The 10,202-nt window shown below is 39.5% G+C and overlaps 1 long non-coding RNA gene across 1 annotated transcript in view; it reads right to left on the minus strand.

Moving 5' to 3' along the window:
• LOC144379143 (uncharacterized) overlaps positions 1 to 10,202 on the minus strand; it is a 111,064-nt gene extending 100,862 nt beyond the window's left edge. Inside the window, exon 1 of the long non-coding RNA XR_013441502.1 lies at positions 10,183 to 10,202. This is a non-coding gene — a long non-coding RNA (uncharacterized LOC144379143). The remainder of the gene's footprint in view (positions 1 to 10,182) is intronic.

Consider the following 10,202-nt stretch of genomic DNA (forward strand, 5'->3'; position numbering starts at 1 on the left):
TAGGTCCTATGTTTGGTGACCTTCCACAGTCTTCCTTGAGACAGTGGACCATATATGCAAACCAATACAGCTCTTCTGTTTCAAGAACAATTGCAACTGAAAATAAACCAACTTCCAATTCCTAAAGCACCACAGAAACCAAGTGCCATTTCACTCACCTTTGTTCACCTTCTCTGTGGGTTCTAAGCTATTTCCCTACCTCCTTTCCAAGTCACTGCCCACAGACAGTAATGGGGATTGGCCCTTGGACATGTAGAATCAGTTGTATGCAGTAAATGCAAAGGTTGACTATACCAGCACTGGGTTATCCAAAGATTTTTCCTAAGCGAAAGGATGCTTTCTCATGATGACTTCATGAGTCTTCAGGTGGACAGAGATCAACACTTTGCCTCTAGGAGGTAGGAGGTGAAGTCCCTTGCAAACTCTCACTATCGTTTCCCGAATACGATGACCTGCCTGTATGACAGGGAGACCCTTATGAGCACAGGAGAGGGTGCTGTGACGCTCAGCTGTGGCTGGGCTGGCACTGAGAACCAAATGTGTTTCCCTGGCTGACGTCTCTGGGGAGCAGATGCCCACACTGTTAATGAGCCCCTGTCACTGAGCGGTCCAGAGATGGCAGTCCTCAGGGAGAAGGACGATCAAGGACAAAGCCAGAGGAGACCTCATCCGTCTCTTTTGTTATTTCATGTATTTCACAAATAACTCCCTAGATCTCCCCAACCACCTTGGTTCTCATCTATTAAAGACCTACATGTTTTACAAAATACTTTAGGCTTTTTTGTCATAATTGCCTGAAACATTTACATATAAATATATAAATAAGAGTCCATTCAGTTCCTTAATTTTAAATGTAAATATGTGAGGTCATGATCTCAGGGTGTAGGGATGGAGCCCAGCTTAGGCATAGAGTTCCCCACCCAGCAGGGAGTCCGCTTCCCTCTCTATCTCCTTCTTCGCCTCCCCCCACTCATGCACACTCTTTCTCTCTCTAAAATAAATAAATTAATCTTTAAAAATAAATAAATAAATGTAAATATGTGAATTTTTTTTCACTTACTCTCCATAACCACTGTACACAGGATCACAGAGCTAATAATGAGGCACAGTCTAATCTTTAAGCTGAATATAAAGGAGGGCAACCAAATTCTACTAAACTTCTAATGAGGTTATTGGGGGAAAAAATGATTTTTTTTTTACTTAAATTCGATTAATTATCATATAATATATTATTTGTTTCACGGGTACAGGTCTGTGATTCATCAGTTTGTTTTATAAGATTTTATTTGTTTATTTGACAGAGAGAGCGAGAGAGCACAAGCAGAGGGAGTAGCAGAGGGAGAGGGATAAACAGGCTCCTGGCTGAGCAGGGAGCCTGAAGCGGGGCCCGATCCCATGACCCTGAGATCATGACCCGAGCTGAAGGCAGATGCTCAACCGTCTGAGCCACCCAAGCACCCTTGTGATTCATAAGTCTTACACAACGCCCAGTGCTCATTATAACACATACCCTCCCCAATGTCCATCACCCAGTTACCCCATCCTTCCACTCCACTCCCCTCCAGCAACCCTCAGTTTGTTTCATAAGATTAAGAGCCTTCTGTGCTTTGTCTCCCTCTTTGGTCTTGATTTGTTTCATTTTTTCCTCTCTTCCCTATGATCCTCTGCCTTGTTTCTTAAATTCCACATATCAGTGAGATAATACGATAATTGTCTTTCTCTGACTATTTCACTTAACATAATACCCTCTAGTTCAATCCATGTCATTGCAAACGGCAAGATATCATTTTTTGATGGCTGCATAATATTCCATTGTATATATATACCACCTCTTCTTTATCCATTGATCTGTCACTGGACATCTGGGCTCTTTCCACAGTTTGGCTATTGTGGATATTGCTGCTATGAACATTGAGTGCAGGTGCCCCTTTGGATCACTATATTTGTATCTTTGGGGTAAATACCCAGTAGTGCAATTGCTGGGTCATAAGGTAGCTCTATTTTCAACATTTTGAGGAACCTCCATACTGTTTCCCAGAGTGGCTGTACCAGCTTGCATTCCCACCAATAGTATAGGAGGGTTCCCCTTTCTCCATATCATCACCAACATTTGTTATTTCTTGTCTTGTTAATTTTAGCCATTGTAACTGGAGTGAGATGGTATCGCATTGTGGTTTTGATTTGTATTTCCCTGACACAAGAGTGATGTTGAAAACTTTTTCATGTGTCTGTTGGCAATTTGAATGTCTTCCTTGGAGAAATGTTTGTTCATGTCTTCTGCCTATTTCTTGGTTGGATTATTTGTTCTTTGGGTGTTGAGTTTGATAAGTTCTTTATAGATTTTGGATACTAACCCTTTATCTGATATGTCATTTGCGAATAGCTTTTCCCATTCTCTCTGTTGTCTTTTGGTTTTGTTGACTCTTTCCTTTGCTGTGCAAAAGCTTTTCATCTTGATGCAGTTCCAATAGCTCATTTTTGCTTTTGCTTCCCTTGCCTTTGGAAACATGTCTAGCAAGGAGTTGCTGCTGCCGAGATCACAGAGTTGTTGCTTGTGTTCTCTTCTAGGAATTTGATGCATTCCTGTCTCACATTGGGGTCTTTCATCCAATTTGAGTTTATCCTTGTGTATGGTATAAGAGAATGGTTCAGTTTCATTCTTCTGCATGTGGCTGTCCAATTTTCCTGACACCATTTGTTGAAGAGACTGTCTTTTTTCCATTGGATATTCCTTCCTGCTTTGTGAAAGATTAGTTGACCATAGTGTTGAAGGTCCATTTCTGGGTTCTCTACTCTGTTCCATTGATCTAGGTGTCTGTTTCTGTGCCAGTACCATACTGTCTTGATGATTACACCTTTGTAATAGAGCTTGAAGTCCAGAATTGTATGCCACCAGCTTTCGTTTTCGTTTTCAACATTCCTTTGGCTATTCAGGGTCTTTTCTGGTTCCATACAAATTTTAGGATTATTTGTTCCAGTTCTGTGAAAAAAGTTGGTGGTATTTTGAAAGGGATTGCATTGAATGTGTAGATTGCTCTAGGTAGCATAGAGATTTTAACAATATTTATTCTTCCAATCCATGAGCATGGAATGTTTTTCCATCTCTTTGTGTCTTCTTCAATTTCTTTCATGAGTGTTCTACACTTTTTAGAGTACAGATCCTTTACCTATTTGGTTAGGTATTCCTAGGTATCTTATGGTTTTGGGTGCAATTGTAAATGGCAGTAAATCCTCCATTTCTCTTTCTTCTGTCTCACTGATGGTGTATAGAAATGCAACTGATTTCTGTGCATTGATTTTGTATCCTGTCACTTTACTGAATTCCTGTATGAGTTCTAGCAATTTTGGGGCAGAATCTTTTGGGTTACCCACATAGAGTATCATGTCATCTGCAGAGAATGAGAATTTGACTTCTTTGCTGATTCCGATGCCTTTTATTTCTTTTCTTTTCTCTCTCTCTCTCTTTTTTTTTTTTTATCTGATTGCTGAGGCTAGGACTTCTAGTAATATGTTAAACAGCTGTGGTGATAGTGGACATCCCTCCTGTATTCCTGACCTTAGGAGAACAGCTCTCAGGTTTTTCCCATTGAGAATGATACTCACTATGAGTTTTCATAGATGGTTTTTATGATATTTAGGTATGTTCCATCTCTCCACTGTAAAGGGTTTTAATCAAGAAAGGATGCTGTACTTTGTCAAATGCTTCTTCTGCATCTATTGAGAGGATCATACGGCTCTTGTCCTTTCTTTTATTTATGTAGGGTATCACTTTGAATGATTTGTGGGTGTTGAACCAACCTTGCAGCCCAGGAATAAATCTCAATTGGTTGTGGTGAATAATCCTTTTAATGTACTGTTGGATCCTATTGGCTAGTATTTTGGTGAGAATTTTGGCATCCATGTTCATCAGGGACATTGGTCTGTAATTCTCCTTTTTGATGGGGTCTTTGTCTGGTTTTGGGATCAAGGTGATGCTGGCCTCATAATAAAAGTTTGGAAATTTTCCCTCCAGTTCTATTTTTCAAAATAGCTTCAGAAGAATAGGTATTAATTCTTCTTTAAATGTTTGGTAGAATTCCCCTGGAAAGCCATCTGGATGTGGACTTTGGTTTTTTGTGAGGTTTTTGATTACTCCTTCAATTTCCTTGCTGGTTGCAGGTGTGTTCAGGTTTTCTATTTCTTCGTGGTTCAGTTTTGGTAGTTTATACATCTCTAGGAATGCATTCATTTCTTCCAGATTGCCTAATTTGTTGGCATATAGATGCTCATAATATGTTCTTATAATTGTTTTAGTTTCTACATTGTTAGTTGTGATCTCTCCTCTTTCATTCGTGATTTTATTTATTTGGGTCCTTTCTCTTTTCTTTTGGATAAATCTAGCCAGGGGTTTATCAATCTTATTCATTCATTCAAAGAACCAGCTCCTACTTTCGTTGATCTGTTCTCCCATTCTTTTGGTTTCTATTTCATTGATTTCTGCCCTATTCTTTATTATTTCTCTTCTCCTCCTGTGTTTAGGCTTTATTTGCTGTTCTTTCTCCAGCTCCTTTAGGTGCAGGGATAGGTTGTGTCTTTGAGACCTTTCTTGTTTCTTGAGAAAGGCTTATATTGCTATACACTTCCCTCTTAGGCCGCCTTTGCTGCATCCCAAGATTTTGAACAGTTGTGTTTTCATTTTCATTTGTTTCCATGAATTTTTAAAATTCCTCTTTAATTTCCTGGTTGACCCATTCATTCTTTAGTAGGATGCTCTTTAACCTCCAGGTATTTGAGTTCTTTCCAACTTTCCTCTTGTGATTGAATTCCAGTTTCAAAGCATTGAGGTCTGAAAATATGCAGGGAACGATTCCAGTCTTTTGGTACTGGTTGAGGCCTGATTTGTGACCCAGGGTGTGATCTGTTCTGGAGAATGTTCGTGTGCACTTGAAAAGAATATGTATTCTGTTGCTTTAGGATGGAATGCTGTGAATATGTCTGTGAAGTCCATCTGGTCCAGTGTGTCATTCAAAGTCCTTGTTTCCTTGTTAATCTTCTGCTTAGATAATCTGTCCATTGCAGTGAGTGGGTTGTTAAAGTCCCCCACTATTATTGTATTATTATTGACGTGTTTCTTTGATTTTGTTATTAAATGGCTTGTATAATTGGCTCCTCCCATGTTAGGGGCATAAATATTTACAATTGTTAGAACTTCTTGTTGGATAGACCCTTTAAGTATGTTATAGTGTCCTTCTTCATCTCTTATTACAGTCTTTGGTTTAAAATCTAATTTGTCTGATCTAAGGATTGCCATCCGAGCTTTCTTTTGATGTCCATTAGCATGATAAATGGTTTTCCATCCCCTCATTTTAAATCTGGAGCTGTCTTTGGGTCTAAAATGAGTCTCTTGCAGACAGTATGTGGATAGGTCCTGCTTTTTTATCCAGTCTGATATCCTGTCTCTTTTGACTGGGGCATTTAGCCCATTGACAGTCAGAGTAACTACTGAATGTTATGAATTTAGTGCCATTGTATTACCTGTAAAGTCACTGTTTCTGTAGATTGTCTCTGTTCCTTTCTGGTCTATGTTACTTTTGGGCTCACTGTTTGCTTAGAGGATCCCCTTTAATACTTCTTGTAGGGCTTGTTTCGTTATCACAAATTCTTTAATTTCTGTTTTTCCTGGAAGCTTTTTATCTCTCCTTCTATTTTGAATGACATCCTAACTGGGTAAAGTATTCTTGGCTGCATATTTTTCTCATTTAGCACCCTGACTATATCATGCCAGTCCTTTCTGGCCAGCCAGGTCTCTGTGGATAAGTCTGCTGCCAGTCTAATGTTTCTACCCTTTTAGGTTACAGACCTCTTCTCCTGAGCTGCTTTCAGGATTTTCTCTTTGTCTCTGAGATTTGAAAGTTTCACTATTAGATGTCGAGGTATTGACCTATTTTTCTTGATTTTGAGGGGGCTTCTCTGTGCCTCCTGGATTTTGATGCCTGTTTCCTTCCCCAGATTAGGGAAGTTCTCTGCTCCAATATACCTTCTCCCCGCCTCTCTCTTTCCTCTTCTTCTGAGATCCCAATTGTTCTAATATTGCTTATGTTATTATATCACTTATGTCTCAAATTCTCACCTCGTGATCCAGTAGTTGTTTCTTTCTCTCTGTTTCTTTCTCTTTCTCTCAACTTCATATTCTCCATCGTTTTGTCTTCTATATCAGGAATTCTCTCTTCAGCCTCATTTATCCTAGAAGTCAGAGCCTCCTTTTTTTATTGCATCTCACTAGTAGCCTTTTTTTATTTGACTTGGTTAGATTTTAGTTCTTTTATTTCTCCAGAAAGAGATTCTCTAGTGTCTTTTATGCTATTTTCAAGCCCAGCTAGTATCTTTATAATCGTTATTCTGAACTCTAGTTCTGACATCTTACTTATGTCCATACTGATTAGGTCCCTGGCACTCAGTACTGCCTCTTGTTCTCTTTTTTGAAGTGAGTTTTCCATCTTGTCATTCTGTCCAGAGAAGAAAGATGAACAGGAGAACAAAATGCCAAAATGGCAACAACGACCCCTGAGAAATATACACTAAACAAATCAGAAGAGACCCAAAACTGGGAGGAAAAAAAAGGAAAGAAAGAAAAAAGGGGGAGGGAAGAGCATATAATCAGAGGTGAGAAGAATGTAGACATATACACTGGATTCTATGTATATTTTGGTCTGTTTTTTAGAAAACTAGATCCATAAATTTTAAAGAAAGAAAAACATATATGTACAAAAGAATAATTAAATACAATGAAAGCATAAATTGTACCTGTAAAAATGGAAGTTAAAAGACAAAAAAAAGACAAAAGAGGGGGAAAAAAACCAACAACAACAAAAAAGGAAGGGATATAAGCAGACAGGTGAACAGAACAGAGAAATACACTATCTTCTGAGTGTGTTTTGGTCATTTTGTTGGAAGAAACTACATCTCAAAATTGTAAAGAAAAAAACCTTACATATACAAAAATAAAATTAAACACATTGAAAGGATAGAATATAACTGTAAAGATGAAAATTTTAAAAAGTCTTTAACAAAACAAAACAAAGAGGAAGAAGGAAAAACAACAACAAAAAAGAGAACATGGTCAGACAGGTGACTAAGAACAGAGCCATACACTAGATTTTAGGTGTATTTTGGTCTGTTCAAAGAAAGTATATCCTAAAATTGTAAAGTAAGAAAAACTTATAAATATACACAAATAAGGTTAAATACAATGAAGGGATAGAATGTAACTGTAAAAATGAAAATTAAAAAAGATTTTAAAAAAGGAATTGATAAAATAAGTAATTCGTTGAAAAAAGGAAAGAAAAAAAATTTTTTTTTAAATTTCAGTTGAAAGACTAAGAATCATGGGGGAAAAGCCATGAATTCTATGTACTGATTTCCCCTAGTGCTGGAGTTTTGCAGTTCTCATCGATCGGAAAACTTGGTCTTGGCTGGATGTTCTTGCTGATCTTCTGGGGGAGGGATCTGTTGCTTTGATCCTCAAGTGTCTTTGCCCGGAGTGGAATTGCACCACCCTTGCCAGGGGGCCAGGCTAAGTAATCTGCTCCAGTTTGCTCTATGTGACTTTTGTTCCCTGAAGGCTTTTCATGCAGCTTTAGAGGATGAGAATGAAAATGGCAGCCTCCCAATCTCCAGCCCCAGGGAGGAAAGCTCAGGCCCCCACTCCTCAGTGAGCCCTCAGAGAAAAGCAGTGAGTCACTCCTGTCTCCCTGCTCTCCTGCCACATTTTGTGCTCACCTGGCCTGTGACCGAGCGTTTCTATCTCAGGCACTCAACCCCATCTGGAGTCTCCAAACCCTGCAGACTCCTACAGCACACTCCTGCACCACTCTTCCCAGGGGAGAAAGAAGAGTCTCGCCATTCTGCCATTTGTTGGGCCCCTGTTCAGAGCAGTCGCCCACCTGTGCTGAGGTTCACAGTTTATGGCAACCCCAAGCCAAGAACCCACTCCTGAACTCACTCATTGCAGCCAGCTTCCCCACACCAATGCCTGGGAACACTGCCACACTCAGGCACCTCCAGTCTTCCTGTGACCCTGAGGATCCTGAGACCACACTGTCCCAGCTAGGGTTCCGCCCCTACTTGTCCACCTGAGCAGCAGCCCTCATATGGGAACAGACTTCTAAAAGTTCTGGTTTTGTGCTCCACTGCTTTATCACTTGATGGTAGCCAGCTAACAGAGATTACCTCCCCTCGCAGTCTATCTTACCATATATCGCCTCGGATTCACTTCTCCACACCTCCCACCTTGCAGAAAGTAGTCGCTTTTCTATTTTTAGAATTGCAGCTATTCTTTTCTTAGATCTCCAGTTGAGTTCCCAGGTGTTCAGAATGATTTGATAGCTATCCAGCTGAATTCCTGGGACCAGACAAAATTATGGTCTCCTACTCCTCTGCCATTTTGGACTCCTTCCCATTCATTTTCTTTTTTACATCCCACATATGAGTGAAGTCATATGCTATTTGTCTTTCTCTAACTGACTTATTTCACTTAGCATAATATACTCTAGTTCCATCCATGTCACTGCAAATGGCAAGATTTCATCCTCTTTCATGGCTGAGTAATGTTCCATTGCAAATGCATACACCACATCTTCTTTAACCATTCATCAGTTGATGGTCATTTGGGCTCTTTCCATAACTTAGCTATTGTTGATAATACTGATATAAACATCAGGGTGAAGGGACACCTGGGTGGCTCAGTCAGTTGAGCGTCTGCCTTTGGCTCAGGTCATGATCCCAGGATCTTGGGATCCAGTCCTGAATTGGGTTCCTTGCTCAGCATGGAGCGTGCTTCTCCCTCTGCCTGTCACTCCCCCTGCTTCTGCTCTCCCTCTCTCTGACAAATAAATACATAAACATAAGAGTGCATGTACTCCTTTGAATCACTAATTTTGTATCCACTGGATAAATATCTAGCTGTAATTGCTGCATCATAAGTTAGTTCTATTTTTAAGTTTTTGAGGAACCTCTATACTGTTTTCCAGAGTAGCTGCACCAGTTTGCATTCTCAGCAGCAGTGGAAAAGAATTCCCCTTTTTCCACATCCTCACCAGTATCTGTTGCTTCCTGTATTATTAATTTTAGACATTGTGACAGGTGTGAGGTGATATCTCCTTGTGGTTTTGATTTTGTAATTCCATGGTGATGGGTGATGTTGAGCATCTTTCATGTATCTGTTAGCCATCTGTATGTCTCCTTTGAGAAAAAGTCTATTCCTGTCTACTTGTTGAAAGGCTTTCACACACATGTTATTCTAACACAAAAGGTAGGACATCGTGCATATGTTCACCTGCATTTCCACCCAGAGTCAGTGGTAACAAACCTGCTCACTCCCTGTTCAACATACCACACAGTCCCTCACCCTCTTCTGCACAAGGCATGACTCTGACCCTTTCATGGAAACATTCTCCCACTCTGGAGCTGGACACTCCATTGCTCCTGTGGGGTTCTTGAAGGATGCTCCCAAACTATTTCATCTTGGTGGGAATTTTCTGGAACCTAAACCAACTAGGTATAGTGATTGTGATGAGGATATAACTGAGAGCACTAGAAGCCCAAACGTGTGGAAAGAGGCCATAAATCCCTGGCTACATTTCCCTCATCCACACCCTCCCACTCCCAAACACACAACCATGTACATACACACAAAACACATGCATTAGGAAGCTTCCAAAATTTGGTTTACTATGTCTTCTTTGAATATTTGACCACTGAACAAATCCCTGCTCAGGCTGCTGAATATACAAGGAAATTAAAAGTGATTGAACCAATTTCTATTTTCATATATTAGAATTCTTTTAACTTTGGCCATTTGGGGACCAAGCCTATAATTCATTTGTAAATAAATTCTCAACTTTATTAACACTTTAACATTATAAATTATAAACCTTAAGCTTGTAATCACAATGAGGATATCTTTGAATGTTCAGCATGCTAACTAAAACATTAAGAGCACTTATTATCACTGACTTTTGTTAACCATTATTCTCTACCTGGTAATAGTAAGGGCTTATTGAAAGCAGTTAAAAATATTTCAAAGTCCCATGGAAAGAACATAATTTTAGAGTCTGTATGTTCAGGTTCACATTTTGGCCTGATCAATTAAAATTGTGAAATTTCAAGAAAAGAAATTAACCTCCCCATTAAGAGTATGCTCACCTGTACACGAACAATAATGT

The sequence above is a fragment of the Halichoerus grypus genome, chromosome 9, assembly GCF_964656455.1.
Source record: "Halichoerus grypus chromosome 9, mHalGry1.hap1.1, whole genome shotgun sequence".
NCBI classification, from domain to species: Eukaryota; Metazoa; Chordata; class Mammalia; order Carnivora; family Phocidae; genus Halichoerus; species Halichoerus grypus.